This window comes from Sinohyriopsis cumingii, chromosome 6, assembly GCF_028554795.1.
Source record: "Sinohyriopsis cumingii isolate HCF-2022 chromosome 6, ASM2855479v2, whole genome shotgun sequence".
Classification (NCBI taxonomy): domain Eukaryota; kingdom Metazoa; phylum Mollusca; class Bivalvia; order Unionida; family Unionidae; genus Sinohyriopsis; species Sinohyriopsis cumingii.
In genome coordinates this window covers 85707727-85727091 of record NC_142966.1, presented here as the reverse complement: position 1 = coordinate 85727091, position 19365 = coordinate 85707727, and the positions used below count along the sequence as shown (strand labels likewise).

Below are 19365 nucleotides of genomic sequence, written 5' to 3'. Positions count from 1 at the left end.
AAGAAGACATATGAGAAGAAATGTAACACGAATTGTATCCAAACTTAAGTATAATGAACGTGAGAGATATTCTAGATGAAATATGCCACGAAGTTTGTGAGATAAGTGTGAAAGTTCGTGGTCGAGAAAAGTTACAGTAATGCCGTTAGATTTCTACATTAGCAAAGAAGGTTCTGGTCGGCATTTAAAAAGAAGATAATAGCAGAATAAAATTGAGAACAAAAGAATAAATGCTGAAGTTCACCTCTCATTTTACAAATTTAATGAGTATTAGTTAATAGCTCGACCAAATAAAATCTGGTTAGTGGAGCCAGATGGGAAATTTGTCCAACCAGTAAAATGATGAGTCAGTTTGAAAGACATATAGTTGATTTTGCAACACAAGTTGAAAAAGTGATTGGTGTCAGTGATGACATTCAAAAAGCAAGCCATAGTTTAGAAAGATTAGAAAAAAAATATTACAGTATGTTTCAGCCAATGTCTCCAAAAAATAATCAATACAACCAAAGAAATCAGTTAAACCCCTGTCGAAAATATTGATCTGATCAGATTGGGAAAATACTTAAAATATTTGATTGGATGAAAGCTGGATGAAAGATACACCTGAAGTTATTAAAGAAAAATCCGGTAGTTGTTGAGGATGAAGAGGACACATTGGTTTAACACGGCAAGTACTAAAATTGTCTCTAACGTCAATCAAAACCAAGAAGGGGATCCTCCATCACCAACAATAAAATATAATTGGGCCATAATTAAATAAAAATTCTTGAGGCATAATCAAATAACAAAAACAAATCTCCAGTAGCAATATAAAACAATAATTCACTCTCCATTCCCTCAAACCATTTTATAATCAAGTAGACTTTCATTTTCAGCGTTCAATTCTGTGATACATATGACTTCTAATTTAGTCAGCCAAATAGTAAAAACAATCACTTTCAACGTTTTATATTTATTTCATGAAATAAAATTTTTTGTGCTTGTTTGTACTTATCCACTCTTAAAAATAACTTAAATCACAGAATGAACTGAAAATGATTAAAAATGTCTTTGATTATACTTGAATCTGAGGATGTGATGGAGAATCTCCTTTTTATATTACTACTCATATGAATATCAACATTGTTAACAGTAAATAAATTGTTCCAATAAAGTGTTTTGAACTGTCTAAAACATTAGGATTCTGTAATAAGACAAATTGGTTACAGCCATATATATGTAGATTTTTAATATTAGGCAGAGGAAACTTAAACCATGTTTGTACACTGTCAAGAGGTTTAATCTAACTTGTTTGACTGGATTTTTTGCTATCATTCCTGTAACGAAATTGAGTCGCGTTAGCAAATACTATATACTTCAAATATTAGGAACTCACTAAGTATATACAAAGTCAGTATATCTACTTATCTATTAAGCTTCCAATCTATCTATGCAAGCTTAAGTTCGTAGTGTCGTTTATTTTGGTTTGTATCCATGTATGTATCACCAATATATCCATATACTAGTATCTCAGGATCTGTTTGTATTATTCACTAGGAATCTTCATGTATAATTTTATGTTTCTTACATATAGATCAGCAAGGTAGGATCCAAATGAAAGGCACGATAATATGAAGAAAGTGATTTTCATCGTCCCATTTTAAAATATAGCATTATTTTAATAGTTTACCCACATACAAATTGCATTAAGTATCCTTACAGTACGTCAAAAGAAAAAGAAAACAAACAACCAATGTAGCGAAGAAGTTGAAACTAAACTTGCAAACATTTAAAAATCGTCTTGTCAATTATGCATCATGAACTTCAAATAAATCACATGAGTGATAATAAATTTATTAGTGAAAGTACCATAGGTCGATGTTAACGGAAACATCCTGATTCATAAAAAAGTTATACATATCTTTGATACGTATCTTGGACAAAACAAAAATGCTTATACACTATATAATTTGTCTCCACAGTCACATTTAAAGAAATACTCTCTCTCTCTCTCTCTCTCTCTCTCTCTGCAATCGTTGTGTAAAGCAATAGTGTAGCCTTAATGGGACCAAACTATTTTATAGAGGTTAGCGGTTGAGAGAGAGAGAGAGAGAGAGAGAGAGAGAGAGAGAGAGAGAGATAGTATAATGGAGGTTTATCTTTATCTTCTTTAGGTAGAGAAAAATCAGTGGTGGACGTGTTTATCTTTGGAAAATTCCTAGAAGCTACATTAACAGAAACTAAGGCAAGCGCTCATTTAAAATGTAATTGGATCAACTAATATAATAATTTCTACCTTTGCGAGCATTGGTGGCCAGTGGATTGACATATACGGATTTCGTTTGACGAATTCGCAAAGTTTTGCCTAATTTTTCCAGGTTTTATTGAAATATACATGAAAAAGCAACAGCGGAGGTCGACTCTTTTGTAAGTATGTGCAAGAGTTTCGCTCTTTAAATTCCACTGTATGACATTAAATATCTGTTGAATGACGCGTAACTATTACCTACGGTGGAATATATTCGCCATATCGTTATATCGACCGAAGTTGCCATGGAATGGACATTAAAAGTATCTCTTGTTCTGATATAGCTTTGCATTTCCTTGTTGCACAATTGATACATAACTAAAGCAGCAAATCCTATATACATGTTTATAATCCGTAAACACAATACATATTTATACATGGGCAAACCGATATGTCTATCATCAGATAATCTATCAATACATTTCATGTTCTAACTACTTGAATGAAATTCTTCCTTGGCCAATACAAGCTGCCGATCCGATGTCCATTAATCAACTCTCTTAAATTACGAAGACCAGTGCATGCATAACTAAACACATATACATACATATAATGTCAAACACAAAATCGCATAAAGGTGGAAAACTAGTAACATGTTTCAGTGTCTTCGTGGCAACAAATAAATTGCTTCAGATGGAGTCTCGTCTGTACTAAATAAGTATCTTAGTTACAGTCTTAAGCATTCGTAATACATAAACGTGAGTCAGAACAAACAGTATAAGCCCGCTGAGTTTCTTTTGAACGTTTTCTTCCTTAACCGCTACGTGACGAAATTACAATATTCAGATGTACACAATCGAATTTACTTGCATGTCGGAGTTTGGGAAATGGATTACATAAATGGAGCAAACTGGTTTTGTAAATATGTTCAACAAACCATTTTTCTTTCACAAACATGTTATCGATGTTGGATCTTTTCAGCTTGATTCTGGTGTTAATTAACATATAATTGAACATCAGGAACAATATTTTTTATACTTATGTACTTTCTGTTCTTTAAGTCTGAGTAGTAAACATGAGCCCACTGATGGTCGGTAAAGGTATAATTTGTGGGACCTCCCATTCCCTGTTTTTTAAATCTCTGACATGCCCATAAAGTTAGATTAGTTAAGTCTTTAGTAGCACATTTCTTTTCGATGAGAGACTTGAGGCTAGGATCCGAAGATGGAGAGAAATATTCGGGTGGCGCCAAATAAACTCCGTCTCTATCAGTTGCACTGATTTGAGCATTATCTGCCACGTAGTTTCTGTATAATATAGTAACTAATCTGGGCCCTGTTGAGTCAATTGTCTCGCCGAACACGGAAAAGGAAGGAAGGTTTTCCACCATTATCTTCATGAATGGATGATGATGGCGATATGCCATTAACGCACTGCTTGCTAAACCATAAAAGTTATTATAGAAGATAGGATGAAAGTGAGGTTCTTGTGCGATTATGCAGAAATTTTCCTCAAAATAGGATCAAGCGGACGTAAATTAACAATGTCAAGATCGGCGTAAATTCCGCCATATTCATACAAAATCATGTACCGTAAAGCATCAGCTCGTTGAAGATTTTGTACACAGTTCTGCTAGAAATGAAATATAATTTGAAACTTATCCTCCACAAACGTCTTTGCTGCTTTCTCTGTCCAGAACATGTATACATAATCGGGGTGGTTTGCTTTCAAAGAAGAAACACACTTTTGAAATTCCATGGGAAATGAGTCGTTTGTTTGGCCGATCCATACCTGGTGGATGATATTTTCTACTTTCAATGATCCATTGTTTGGAAATATCTTCACAGGAATTACATCTGCAGGTAGAGAGTCATGCCTGTTGATACTTATTTTCTGCTGCATTAATTTCTAGTCTGGGTCGAATATCAGTTTGGTCTTGCCATTACCGTTGCTTTGGATTGAGGAATCACATTTCAAATATCCACTTGTCAAAAGCTTTTGTAGTACATCAGCCATCCTATATGTGCCGTAATATGAAATCAAAACTAAAATAAAAAAAGTACTGTCATGTTGACAAGTTTTCTATTTCTTTGTACGTGTATTGTGATCGCCATTCATTAAATCTGTAAATAAAGAGATAAGTAAATAAATATCACACAATGATATAAAAGATTTTACGTTGTTTGGATAAGTTCGTGCCATCATATCATAAATGCGAAATGTGAACAAATAGTTTGAATGTTTACTAATCAGAGTTCAAAATGATTTGCATAAGCAAAGTGTTCTTTCAATACGCAGGTCCCATTCTAGTTTCATAAAACCAGCCCCACTGTCCGAAAATGAACATGCCATAGCAATAAATAAATGGAATGTTGGTGTGAGGGAACCTAAATGTCCATGGTCAGGTTTGTTTATATGTAGAACGTTTTGGATTTTAAGATAATAGCGGGGTATCATTTGAATTAATTATTTATATATTCAATTGTGTACTTATTTAAAATATCTGTCCCTGTTGAGTTTACACAATTTAGAAGTCCTTCGCTTAAAGAAAAATCCCCAACCAGTAGACCTACAATAATATAGACCTTCATCATACAATTATGACACCACGCTTTCAAAGAAAGTTTAAGAGGTTATTTAGAATATGGTAAGAGTATTATGACATGTTGCTAGTAAGGCATTAGTTTTCGGCTTTATACTTCATACTCTAGGTATCTGGTATGGCACCCAGTTCGACTTTATGCATTGGGGAGGTGCAGTTTCCAGTTTATACTGTGTGTCCAATGGACGGAAACAGAGAGGTGCTTTTTCACGTTTTATTTTAATATATGCATCTTCGATTTAAATCATAAGTTGAGGTCAATCACAGATAGCAATGGATATGCTGCTGTAGATGATTTTTGTAAACAATGTTGCCTTTGCTGATGACATATCATGCCAGTTCCTTAAAAAGTCTTTTTAGGGAAGGTTTGAAGAAAGTATCAAAGATATTTGAGGATTTCACATTTGAGAAGAATGATCTCATGTATAATATGCACAATTCGGTAAGCATAGGTTTTCAGTTGAGACCTTTAAAGCTACCGTTGCTTCCGGTTGTATTTCTTATTCCGTGTGTCAGCAGATGTTTTTTTTACGAGTTCTGTTTTAAAGCCAAATCTAACAAATAATAATGACCTCATGAGTCAATGGACGGGGATTGGATTGTGAGTAATTTATCGGGAGCTACATCGCTTCGGGTTATTGCCTTGCCACCGCTACATCGTTCTGCAAAAACTGTTTAAAGTTCCTTTTTTGTCTTTCTGAAAATTGTCAAAATCAACTAAATCAACGTTATAAATCTCATGTATTTTCTTGGTTGACAGAAAGGTCAGTGGTGGCTCCAATTGCCAAAAGCGGTATACGTCCAATAGCATGTATATAGTTGATAGTTTCAATGATATTTAGTGCCTCAAAAGTCTTAGTGTTATTAACAAACAGTCACTAATATTTGAACATCACATATCGTTGCATCATATATGGCCCTCAATTATCTTACGTTTGTTTGAGGGACCAAGATCGGTTACATCACATTAAACCAATAAGTGGCGTCCTCTAAAAACTCAGTCCAAGAAAGTTAAATAAATGTCTTTGCATAAATCATGTTTACTGATGCAATATTTTGTCAAAATAACCCGTTCTGCAGACATAATATTTTATTCATTCTTTAACTGTTAATTTAGTTGACTATTAATTTAAAATCCAATGTTATAAATAGAGTAAGGGACTTCAAGCAAGACTAATGCTTGCTGGAAAGTTTGTTTCCTTGTTGTTTGTTTCATTGATTATTTATCTAACTCTTTCTTATTTTTTTTTCCTTTTGTTTACTTTCACCCTTAGTACTAGAAACCTCTATGTCTTTTTAAATCAAATACATGTGTTCCTTTTTTTACTTAATTATTAACCTAATTATTAACGATTTGATTTCATAAAATAAATATTACTACCACTGTTATAATTAATGAAGATAATTATTGTCATTATTGTTATTAGTATTAATCTAGGCCCTCACTGATGGCATTGATGGCATAGCAGCATTCTTTTACTATGAACGACTATTTATAAACAGAAAACAATATGTTTATTGATACACTGCAGTACACTGTAGGTATAAACATAAAATATGGTGTGTCCAGGGACATTTTTAGCATGTGGTATATAATGTGAAGAGGATTAGTGAAATTAGGCTCTGCATTCAGAATATAAAGACTTAGAGCCATGATAACATGGCATTTTGTATAAGTACCATGGGAATTAATACAAAAAGACACCAGATAACTAGGCACAACACAACCTGCACAGATAAAAGGAAAAAGCAAATATTTACCGCCCAGCGTTCATATAAATATTTTAAACGCTCTGGAGGCTTTTGAAGCGTCGAATTGAAACAAATAATATGCACCATGATGATCTGGACCGTAAATAACTGAGAAAGAAGTGAAACATGATAAAAAGTTTAATGTCACGATCATCACATCAACATTATTGATTAGTTTGAATTTAATGATTATGGAGCAAATTAAAACGACGTTCAGACTCATTTTAAATGAAAGATTGATTCACGTTCTATACCTTTGTCCTATTTAACCCGATCATCAAAAATCATGTGTGTACATTGTTACAGATTAACTTACAGGGGAGAGACCTTGGTTCAATTTATCTTTTAAAATATTTTTCAAAAGTAAACGGACCATCAACTGAAACGCTTAACAGTTATCAAGTACTTATTGCTACATAATACATAACAGTGTCAATTCATTATGTCTGTAAAATTGAGATGGTTTTGCGCTATCAAAGACATTTTTGTTCTATTTCACCAGTTCATTTTTTGTAGCACCCAATAAGTTTTATTATGAACTGGACCAATACTGGTGCAACTTGACTCCGATCTTCATCCTAATATATTTGCGGGAACAGTGTTAGTGAAACCAAATATTTATCATTTTTTAAAACTTTTTATAGTTTCAATGGATAATGCATGCCAATGATTTGGCATTTTGCAACAATGATTGCAGTATCGGGTTGTTATTACATTAAGCATGATAACTTACTGTACTTGAAGTTTGTCAACATATCCTGTATCTGACATTAATCTTGCATATCACGTACCATATTATACTACTTGGTTCCATCAAAGATTAATTAATGTCACTTACCTTAACATAATACATTTTGCTGAATTAGTTCTTACAAATCAAATTCAAATAACCATTGATATCATGATATAATTGTTGCCAAAGCAACTCCGCAGATAATCATTATAGAACCGTCTTTGTCCTTAAAACCTACATCAAAATAAGAAGCAAGTATAATACAAAACAGCTTTACTATTTTCAGGGAGTTGGGGGAATGAAGGGTGGGAGAGAGAAGATTGTTTACGTTTTGCTAGATCTATCTATCAGCCAAGCAAATTAAATGAAGCTTAGTATGTGTTTTGTGGACTGAATTAGCTTACGGAAAAGAAACAGTTATAGTCAAGGTGTTTATTTCGGCGGGAAATAATGGATAAAGTTGCATATTTAATCGATTTAAGGAGTAACATGGTTGCGTTTCATTTATTTGAAGCAAGCAAATTTAGTAGTAAACTCGCTAAAGCACCAGTTCCTCATACTTTGTCCTTGGTTGATATAACACAGGCTGTTTACATTAAACTCATTCAGTCCTGTTTTGACGTCGGTCTAGTGGAATCAGTCTTTTATTATTCATCAGTTATAATCTGAGAGTATTTCAATATTTAAAATAGTCATTGGAATTGCAATACGTTTATTGACTTTACGACTAAAACAATTTAAGATAATCGTGAATTCATTCAATACATTCTGGATTATATCACTGAGATACATAAAGAGCGTTAGCGTATTAGCACATTTAATACTATTAGCACATCAGGCTATTGTTAACTGGAATTTATTCTAAATACCGCTTGAATTCACGTGGAACGCATTGTAGTTCTGAATAAGGAATAGAACTTAAAAAACATTTTGATTTGTTTATTGATAATATTGTGGGTCCATTCAAATTTGCGGTTTCTAATCTATGTAATTTAACTAAAATTGCTGGTTTTCGCTTTTGCATTTGCTTAGTTCAAGACCACGTAGTCATATATATGCATGTTACGAATCAATATTAACGAATTAATAGACAGAAAAAGGCAAAAGCCAAGTTTGTGTATAAAGTAAAAAATAATTTAATTCTCCGAGATGAATAATGAAAATTTTACTCGAACTTAGTGTATCATGAACTGAATCCAAAATAATGATACAGATGTCAGCACAAGTCAAAACGAATCGAGTATTCCAAATGAATTCCATGTCCTCAAATGTGTTGATGTGCCAACACTCTTGGTGTATCACAATGACAACATTCATTACATCTTTGAGTACATTTTCAATAATCCCAATATAATAATTTAGTTCGGAGTGAATAATGTAAACAAATATTTTCTCTCAATTTATATCTGAACACAACATTAAACACATCTGTAGGCTGATATTAGAACAACAACATCAGAAATAAGGAGGAATTGATTATCTACCTATACGCTTAAATAAATATATATATATATATATATATATATATATATATATATATATATATATATATATATATATATATATATATGCATGTATATATATATATGCATGTATATATATATATGCATGTATATATATATATATATATATATATATATATATATATATATATATATATATATATATATAAAGTCTCATGCTCGATAGGTGACATCTGTCACAATACTCAATGTCGCAGTATTCTACCGCATGGAGCAGGCACCGCACAATAATGTTAATATTAATATTAAGGTTCCTATAGTATTATATGCTCATTTATTTCTCTAATAACTTTCCATTATCGGAATCGTTCAATATTTTACGATATTGCACACCTTCATATTGCAGCCACGCACAGGACACGTGTGCCCAATAGTGTATTATGAACTACTTTGTAAACAAATCATGCACATTCGCATAGTAGGCGCAATACGTTTTGGTTGATTAAATTTGTTTCTGAATGAACTAAGGCAGATGTTCCGTTGACTGCAATATACCAACTGTTTTGCTCATTCCACGTTAAGGTTTTGATACATTCTTTCAGATTTTGCGATAGACACTAGATTTCATAAAATAACTTGGTACCTACAAATAACATGCAATATATAAAGACATAAACTGTCTCCTTTAGCTGGTAATAAGAATGGCAAAAAATATACATCCAGAATTTCCTCAAAATGTACTTTCTTAGTTCTGCAAATCTGAATTACATGAGCCATGTCATGAGTTCTCAAGCTTGATTACACATTTCGAAATTGTACTGTAATTTCGACTATATTCCAAGTGCAATTACATCTCCCTTACAGTACTCAAAATAAAAAAACCATTAAATTCGATACCGTCTTTTTGATAATTGCAATTTAAACACTTCATATTGTTCCCTTTATGGTTTCAAATAGTCAATGACAGAACAAACACACTTGCAGATGTAAACACGCTTCTCCCGCGCCGCTTCAATCTGATGTATTTAATGTACAATTTTCACAGATGAATCCAGTCCAAAATCACAAACTTTCGTCCAATTGAAACAAAATACGAAAATCTATTTATTCCAGATGAAATGGAAAGTTGTTGCAATGCGCATTCATTCACAATATGACTGCAAAATTCAATTTTAACAAGATACGCCATTTTTTTTCGAAAGCTATGTCGAGCTCGCGACTAAGTTCAAATTTATCTGGGCGGAGTTATTTGCGCATTAATAATGTTGTTGGGTTCTGATAAATCTGCGCTTGTGTATCACTGGTCAACAGTGAAATCATTACTGACTTGAAAAGGCCCTAATCTGTAGTATTTTGGTGTGCCGAACACGAATATAACCGTGAAAAATTTGTATTGGCTCTCGTTTTGAAGATATTCATATACCTCATTTTCTATGTTTCACTGTGTAAATTTCTCCAGTAGGACTGCAGCAACATCCGGAATAATGATGTAACATTGCATAATACCATCATGCTCACATCATCCACAGTTGATTGCATCATTTTCTGATGCAATGCAATACTAATGCCATGCGGCTGCTGAAGTAAGTTGACGTCAGCAGTGTACTATACATGTGTAGGCCTATTATACTAATGCCAGGCGGCTGCTGAAGCTGACGTAAGCAGTGTACTATATAAAGCCCAATCAGATAGGTTCAGCATTTAAAATATTTTAGACGTTGTGCGAGACAGTTCAAGCTACTGTTACATAAAACTTATTATTTTATCCATTTACGTACAATAAAGAACAGTAATGCCTCGAAAGTGTGTTAATACCGCGGACAATTTTTGCTATATTTGTGGGGAAGTGACATTTGCCAACCAGAAGAAAAGTATCAATTCTCAAGTGAAGAAGGCATATCATCTTTACTTCGGATGCAAGGTTGGTGACCAAGACAAGCCTTGGGCTCCGCATATATGCTGTGCTACATGTACAACACAGCTTTCACAGTGGTTGAATTGCAAAAGGTCATCAATGCCGTTTGCAGTCCCAATGGTGTGGAGAGAGCCAAGCAACCACCTAAATGACTGTTACTTCTGCTTGGTTCCTCCTCTTTCCGGCGGAATAACGAAGCGAAAGAAGTCGAGAATAGTCTACCCAAACATTCCGTCTGCATTGAGACCAGTTCCACATGGTGAGGGACTTCCTATTCCAGAACCTCCAGCAGAATATTCTCTTGATTCATCTGACGAAGACAAAGGTGAGTCGACCTGTTCTTCTCCTGGTCCATCAGCATGCAGTGATCCAGATTTTCACTGTGGTGCATCATCAACCCCACACAGAATAACACAGGAAGAACTAAATGACCGGATTCGTGATTTGGACTTATCAAAGAACAAGGCAGAATTGCTAGGATCAAGACTCCAACAATGGAATCTTCTAGAAGAAGATGTCACAATTACTGCATATCGAAAGCGCCACCAGCAATTGGAGCCTTTCTTCAGAAAGGAAAGTAATCTGATATTCTGTTCCGATATTGAGGGCCTCATGAATGCTTTAAAAATCACTCATGACCCACAAGAATGGAGACTATTTGTGGACTCTTCGAAACTGAGTCTCAAGGCTGTGCTTTTGCACAATGGAAACATTCTTCCATCTATTCCAGTAGCGTATGCTGTCCACATGAAAGAGACATACGATAACTTAAGGCAGCTACTGAATTCCATTGAGTATAACAAGTACAGCTGGCACCTCTGTGGTGATTTGAAGGTAGTTGCCCTTTTAATGGGACTGCAGCAAGGATATACAAAATACATGTGTTTCTTATGCGAGTGGGATAGCCGAGCAAGGGAAATGCACTACATGAGGAAGGAATGGACTCACAGGCAGAATGTAGCCATTGGAGAGAAGAATATCCAACACCCAGCTCTGGTTGAGGCTCAGAAAATCTTGCTACCACCCCTTCACATCAAACTAGGTTTGATGAAGAACTTCGTGAAAGCCATTGACCGGACTTTGCCAGCATTCCGATACCTGCATGAAAAATTCCCTCGACTCAGCGAAGCAAAGATTAAAGAGGGAGTTTTTGTGGGTCCTCAGATTCGAGAGCTTTTCAAAGATGACCGGTTCAACAACTTGCTGGAAGGTGACGCGAAACAAGCATGGAATGCTTTTCGCCTAGTTTCTACAAACTTCCTCGGAAATGTTAGGGCAGAAAACTATAAGGAACTAGTAGAATACATGTTGATGAAGTATAAGAAACTTGGCTGCAATATGTCTCTAAAGATTCACTTCCTTCATTCCCATTTGGATTTCTTTCCTAGCAACTGTGGTATTGTTAGTGATGAACACGGCGAACGTTTTCATCAAGATATCGCAACAATGGAACAAAGATACCAGGGAAAATGGTCCACTACAATGCTGGCTGACTACTGCTGGACACTCCTCAGAGATGCTCCCGAACAGCTGTACAAGAGACAGGCGAAGAAATCTAAGATGTAGTCAATGACTTGATTTTTTATAGGTAGGCTATTACAGTTGACCTTTTACTATTGGAATGCATTTCGTTATGTAAACATTAATTTCTTGCAGATTACAAAAAAACTAGAGCCAATTTTGCAATTTGACTGTCATATTCGTGTTCAGCACATAAAAATTGATAAGAATTGACTAATTTTATTTCAGTAACATGACTTTTGTAAAAATTTGTTGTCCAGTGATTTAGTATGGAATACGGCATACATTCATTTACGTTGTTTCTTGTAGTGTATTTTGTTTATATAAGTAAGCCTTAGGTAGAATAAGAAAATGAGCATATAATAAATGGTTACTGCATTTGTATGGGAAAAAATGAACTCGTTTTGTCGGATGGATATACTGCACTCCCAAGGTCGTGCAGTATTCCATCCAAAAAACTCGTTCATACTTTCCCATACTAATGGAGTAACCTATAAAACCTATTTAACTCGTTTGCAATCTACTCCCATCATAAAGAAAAGGAAATATATATGCAGTAAAGCTTTATTTTAAATACTAGTTAGTTATATATATCATAATATAAAAAAAATTACAAAATTATGCAGGAAGATGTCTTTTGAATGACACTAAATACATGCAGAGTAAAGCCATATGGAACTCAATATACGTGAACGTTGATCTGCGATAAGTTTCTCCTTTCCATAGATGTTCCTAATATCAATGTAGCGCTTTTGTAAATCAATGACTCCTTCTCGAAAGTGAAATTATTTCTCTGATATTTGTTTAGTTATTTGAGAGAAAAAGCAAACTGAGTGCTTTACATCATATTTGTCTTCTTGAATGAATACGACATGAAAACCCCAAAATCACATGCATTAATGGTGATTTCAAAAGATTGGTTAAAATATGGAGCTGAAAAAAAACCGGTGCGCTTTCAAGTATGGCCTTTTTTATCTAAAGCCTAGTGGCATTTTCAGACTAATAAAATTTGATTTTCTAGATCTCCGACAATATTCAACTCTATCGCTAAAATTGCATCAGCTGTTTTAAACTGATTGACAGTGGGAATTTAGAGATAGCCGTAACATTAACTTCTACAAGCCTAATTTTGACCATGTCTCTCAGAATGTACTAAACATTTAATACAATCTCCTGAAAACTCACTTTTACTTAACTTAGTTATTATAGCTGCCTCACTCAGTCACACGATCATACAATTCACGTATAGTTTTGAGTTGATCTTTAGGAGCATTGTTGTAAATAATGACATCGTAAATCACGCATCATAAATATCTATTGTAAATCTTACTATGTTCATTAAACGCTGAAATTTAGAGGGAGAATTATACATACCAAATTGGTACCACTTTATATTGGTAACGTCCGGTCAGAGTTACCAATAAAAATTTGTGTTGCTCTATCCATTCGTGAAATTTGACAAAATTCCTCGAACAGGTCAAACTTCGTGACAGATTTAGACTTTCCAATTTTGTCCGCGTTCATCAATTCATGGTATTGAAAATTACTGTTTTGGTGATGCTGTACACTTTCTTATAATCAGCAAAGATACGGAAAGTATTATCTGGAATTGGCACAAAAATATAACTGTACTTGGTTCAATAAAATCATTCTCTAAGAAATATTGAATTTCTATTTTCAGAAATTATCTCTAACAGAATCATCCTGTAAGGATGCTGTTTCACAGGTGTAGACTTTACATAGTAGACTTTATTTGTTCAGATTGGCACATCTGAAATAAAATGCTCAGACCCAAATAACAGCTGTTTCAGTTAACTCTTTAACTCTTTTCTTGTGCCTGTAGACGTGAACGTTTCTGATCAAGGTTTTCTAATATTTCCAAATTCAGAAGACGGGTTAAAACAAAGTTACTACGATCCGATTGCACGCAGTCGTTTAATTCCTCGCTTCGTAAGACAGATACAACTAAGATGACTGACCGATTAGCAGTGCTAACTCTACGAACATACTCCATTTGACAGATTTAAAATGCATGTTTGTTTCTGTTTCAGCCTCCTAGGAGTGTTCATGATATAATTTTTAGTCATGTACTTTTTAACTGAATAAGTACCGTAATACTTAACCTGAAGTGGATTCTTAGTAGTCCAATAAATCAACTGCCTACTCAGTTCTTGAAACTGATGGAATATATGTTGGTCTAATCTCACCTGTATATTAAATTGTGCGATTTCGCTGCCTGCAAATCTTTCCGGACCAAACCTGCGTACACTTTAAACACGTACAGGTAATTGGTAACAGCCATATCGAGAGCGCAATTTAACGTGACCAAAAGACAGAGGGTTGTGCTATTCCACGTAGATTTACAAGTCACCAAACAAAGGATTTGCTCTGGAAATATAATGTCCATGACAAAAAAAGAACCCTTCAGCCGACGGTAGCTCCACCGCGGAGAGAAATTCTGGTAAGTGTATCAAATGTACACTGACGTGTGCAACCAAGAGTGTCTGCAGAATTGTGCATGTCTTAATGAAAAAGTAATATCCGCCCCTAAAGCAAAATCTATATCATCACGGAAAATGGGCTTATTTATCGGCCTAGTTTCTTAGCGATGCATAAAATGCTGGAAAGGTAACACCAGGTCGAAAACGTCTTTCCTTTGTTTTTCTGTCATATCTTAATTTCATTTTTGATTGAGCAAAGTGAAGATAAATTGTTGCTACTTCACATGCCTTTGTCACATTATATTTAAAATCAGAAACGTAATCAGGATGACTAATCCTTGAAAATTCGGTTGAACGACGGTTATTTTTCAACAACTTCAATGGTCCACGGACATGATATCTGAAACTAGTTTAAAAGGACTTAAGCCCAAAAATTCTTGAACTGATTCATTAACACCAACAAGCTACAGCAAATGAACACCTTCGTTCAAGTAATTTCTGGTGTTAAAACAATATGATTGAATCATATTCGTTAAAGTCTGATGAAGTCATTTAAACACCCTTTGACGGTCTAGGTAATACCTATAATATATAAATTGTTTGATGAATAAGTCGAGAATTACCTCTTGGAAAATTCTGGATAATATTTGAGCATTGAGGTTTCCTACCATCCTTACACTGGACAAGTATGACAAGGTCTACAGTATTCACAACAATCCCTTTTAATGTTTTGCCAATAAAATGATGTGTAATCTTGTGACTAGACTTATTCACTCCTAAATAACTATGCAAGGGTGTGTCAAAGGCGAGACTAAAAATGTCCTGTCTGTACGACTTAGGAATAAAACTTTGTTCATAGACCGCTTGTCACCAGCGGGTACCTTAGGTGTCTGTATGTTCTCAAAATGAGCTCATGATTATAGAAATAACAAGCTGGTTGTACCTGGATGGCTTCAGTTTCGCAATTAGCCCTCTTAAACAAACAGGAAATGTCCGGATCTTGTCCTTTTTCAACAATACTAAGATCAAAACTAGTCTTATAAAAAACTTGACCAACAAATGTGGAACAATGTCCTGATTAACTTTATTTTTGAGAGCTCTTTTTGCCATATCTTTAGTAAATGTACAATTAGGGTAGTCATCATTAACTTTATTTGCAATATGATCAACATCTTGATCAAAGCAAGGCTTAAAATTTGCAGGTGGATTATACACTATTTCATCTCCAGATAGGTTATTGCCTAGCAGTAAATATGCACATTCAATGGGCAAAGGAGGTACCGCTCCCATTGTGACGGGTCCTGACACTACGTTTGATGATAAATGTACACGGTGGAGCGGGATATTAACAAATCAGAAATCTCTGTCAATGGCAAAGTACTTGATAATCAAGAGACTCTGTGAAACTCCTGAATCCCATAATATTTTAAGAGAACTGGCATAACCACCAAAATGTGATATTGAACCTTTAGGGATAAAAGGTTCATAATTGTTCATAATAAAACTAGACTGGAGTCCGTAAGACACAACAAATGTGTTGTTTCCAATACATGACCGTGACTTTGACATATTAGTAATAATAGCATTTGGAATAGCTCTTTTACTTTTGTTTTATTCCTTCCTTTATATGTGTCATACATTATTTCTTTCAGGAAGTACGTGTAGAAGGCGATAATGATTCATGATCCGTCTTACGAGAAATTTGATTCCTATAATTTGTGGAAGATTGAAGTTAGGATCTAGTCGTAAAGGACTGCGATGGGTTCTTACTAAAGCCCTGTGAAAAGGAATACATAATGACAAAGGAAACTTAGACTTTGTGAGAAAAGAAGTAATCGTCTGCTATTGAGCATCGTTTTTAATGTTCCTAAAATTTGCTCATCAAGATAGAATGGACATCACTATGGTATAAATTGCTGCACTCTTCGACTGCTATCAATTGTTTAATCTTGTCATAATCGTTATCAATCTTTTTCTAACAACATTACCAATCAAGTTCTTATGTTTTGTCCCATGCAAATACGACAGAGGTTTGGCCAGTTTCTTTTTACAATTTTAAAACCTTCTTTCGATGTGCTACAGGTACTAACTTATAACCCCTGCATATCTAATCCTTACCTACGTCATGTTCAGCATTTTTATGTACCGACAGAAAACTCAGTTATAACCCATTGTGATCTGAGACATTTTCTCAAGATAAGGAAAGTATTGATCGACTGCTGTTTTTTTTAACAATTAGTACTAACCTATAATTGTTGGTAACATCAAAGCCCGAACGTTCGTGACGGGTTAGCGTCAGCTACCCAATTTTAATTATTTTAATCTGAGTTACATTTCCATTTCTTCCTTTTGCATATGCAGTTTCGTTTATCTTTCCTCTTATGCTTTTTGCATTTGCATCTTTTCTCTTTCTTCCATCTTATTTAGCATTTCTCTTTCTTTTTCGTCCTTCTGATTTTGGATTTCTACCATTTGTATTAGTGATTGATGCAACCTTTGCTTTATTTCCATCTATGTTTTTAATTTCAATTCTATTATATTAACTTCATTGTCACATAGCATTTTTATCAAAAAGTCTTTTCTATCAAATACTCTTAGTTTCATGTTTTGCGAACGACGCATCTACTTTCGATATAGAATATTGATTGGCAAGCTGAAACAACCCGTCTTTTTTGAAAACTGTAACCCTTCCTATGTAAGATTGGAAATAATCTTCACCACTTTAGATGGCATTTCGTAATCAAAATACTAGGGTTGGGGTACCAGTTGGGAAGTATTCTGAATTTGAAGCCTTTCGAGATCATAATTTTCACCTCCCATATCTAATGCCACATCTGCCTTTTTCGATACCGTGAGACAACCAATTTCTTCCAACTCATCCAGATGTAATTAATATATCTCATAGCCAACGCATCTCCTACTACGGTCCACACTAGTGACATGCATGTTTCGAGCATCCACCGTTGACTAATATTACATTTCATGCAAGTAAAAACATAACTGTCAGGACAAAATATATACTTTTGAAAAATGCCTTTTTTATTGTAATATTAGAATATGATATGTGTTTCCAAAAATTACAAAAAAGTTCATTTTTGTTCACATCCATTCTGGCAAGACGTTTACGAAAAAAGCATTTTCTGAATTTTGAAGATGCTTTTTATCTATTAAAAAAGTTGTGAAGATATTCTAGTGCACGAAATTTACTGTAAATCTAGATATAGATTTTTATTGTTATAAAAGTATTTTCTAACACATAAACGTTAGTTTCTAATGTTGGAAAATGATATCGAATAATACGGAATGGGACAAACTAGAAATGTATTTTCAGGTATTGGAAATTAAATTTAGATATTAAAAGCATACTTTTAATAACTGAAAATCATGTTATGGATAATTAGTTACAAACTAAGCGACATTTTCTACGATCAAAGATACCGATTTTCTAATATTTGAAGATCATATTCGAATACCAGGCAATTTATAAGATAAAGAAACGATTGTTTTATCTATTATAAAACATGTTTTATATACAAAACTCATTTTCTTTAAGCAGAAAATGCCCTGTTTTAATCACAATGGCTTGCTATAGAGAAAGACAAGGTTTTACATCCTTATGGTAAGTTTGAAATTGTATTATAGATTATTCCTCGGTGATTTACTAGCAAATGTCTTGTGAAAAAAAGTCAAGACAAATCAAAGGAATATATTGAAATTAATGGAACAAAATAGTATGAATAATCTTTCAATAATAACAAGAATAACATACGTTCACTCCATATTTAGTACCTAGATGAAATAATTCTAAAGACAAAGAGAAGAGTTAAAACAGAATACCTGAATATCTTAAAGGGTATATCAGCTACCAGCGTGAACTTTATGTGTAGTAAAGTCGTTGCATTGGCTTTTTGATAATGGAATGCGCACTTACCTTTGAGAAAGATATTTTGTAGAGGAAGAGATCTTTTTTTCCGAATTATCAATCGCTAACTTGTGTTGCAAAATTCATATTAATATCCAATAATTGAAGATGGGACTTAATGTCCTACATTGATATTCCATCTAACAACCATTTAACTAGATTACATTCGAACTGACCTGTCACAAGTGTCAGACAAACGCAACTGCGCTAAATCTAGCGACACTGAAAAGGCAAACCTATAGCCAGCACTCAGTCAAGCAGAAATCCGTCCTAAACAAACAGGCCTTTGCGAGTCATGGGGCAAGCGTCAACTTGTACAATAATACCATTCACGTGATAATTATGAAAGGCACACAATATCGAATGTCAGTCTGACTACCTTCCCTAAATCTCCACCTTTATAAAGCCTTTATAACTTTGATGAATTTAGTTTCCCTTTACTGATCAACACTACACTCGATTACAAAAACAAACATATATATTCGCTATTGAGACAGGTCTAACAGTTTAATTAAGTTAATGCATACTTTGTTTTAATCCAAAACAACATTGCTAACTGTCCCACCGTCTCAAAGTTAACAAAATAAAATTACTCTGTAACATGTCAACAATCTTCACGAGTTCTCTGGTAAATAATAATTTAGTGAATGACCAAGATAAGATCATCAGCAAACAAAGGACAACGAGAAGGCAAGATGTACAAATTTTGGTCTTATTCTAGTACAGGTTGAAGTACACATACAGTGTATCTGTGAACATGAAATTGTACTAACATACTAAAATACAAAA

The 19365-nt window shown here is 34.1% G+C and overlaps 1 long non-coding RNA gene across 1 annotated transcript; it reads right to left on the bottom strand.

Annotated features, from left to right (window-relative positions):
- Nucleotides 1–1817: 1817 nt before the first annotated feature.
- Nucleotides 1818–18838, bottom strand: LOC149797366 (uncharacterized). The gene is made up of 2 exons (XR_016421801.1): nt 18586–18838; nt 1818–4350 (listed from the first exon to the last, which is right to left on the bottom strand). It is a non-coding gene; the product is annotated as an uncharacterized LOC149797366 (long non-coding RNA).
- Nucleotides 18839–19365: the final 527 nt, after the last annotated feature.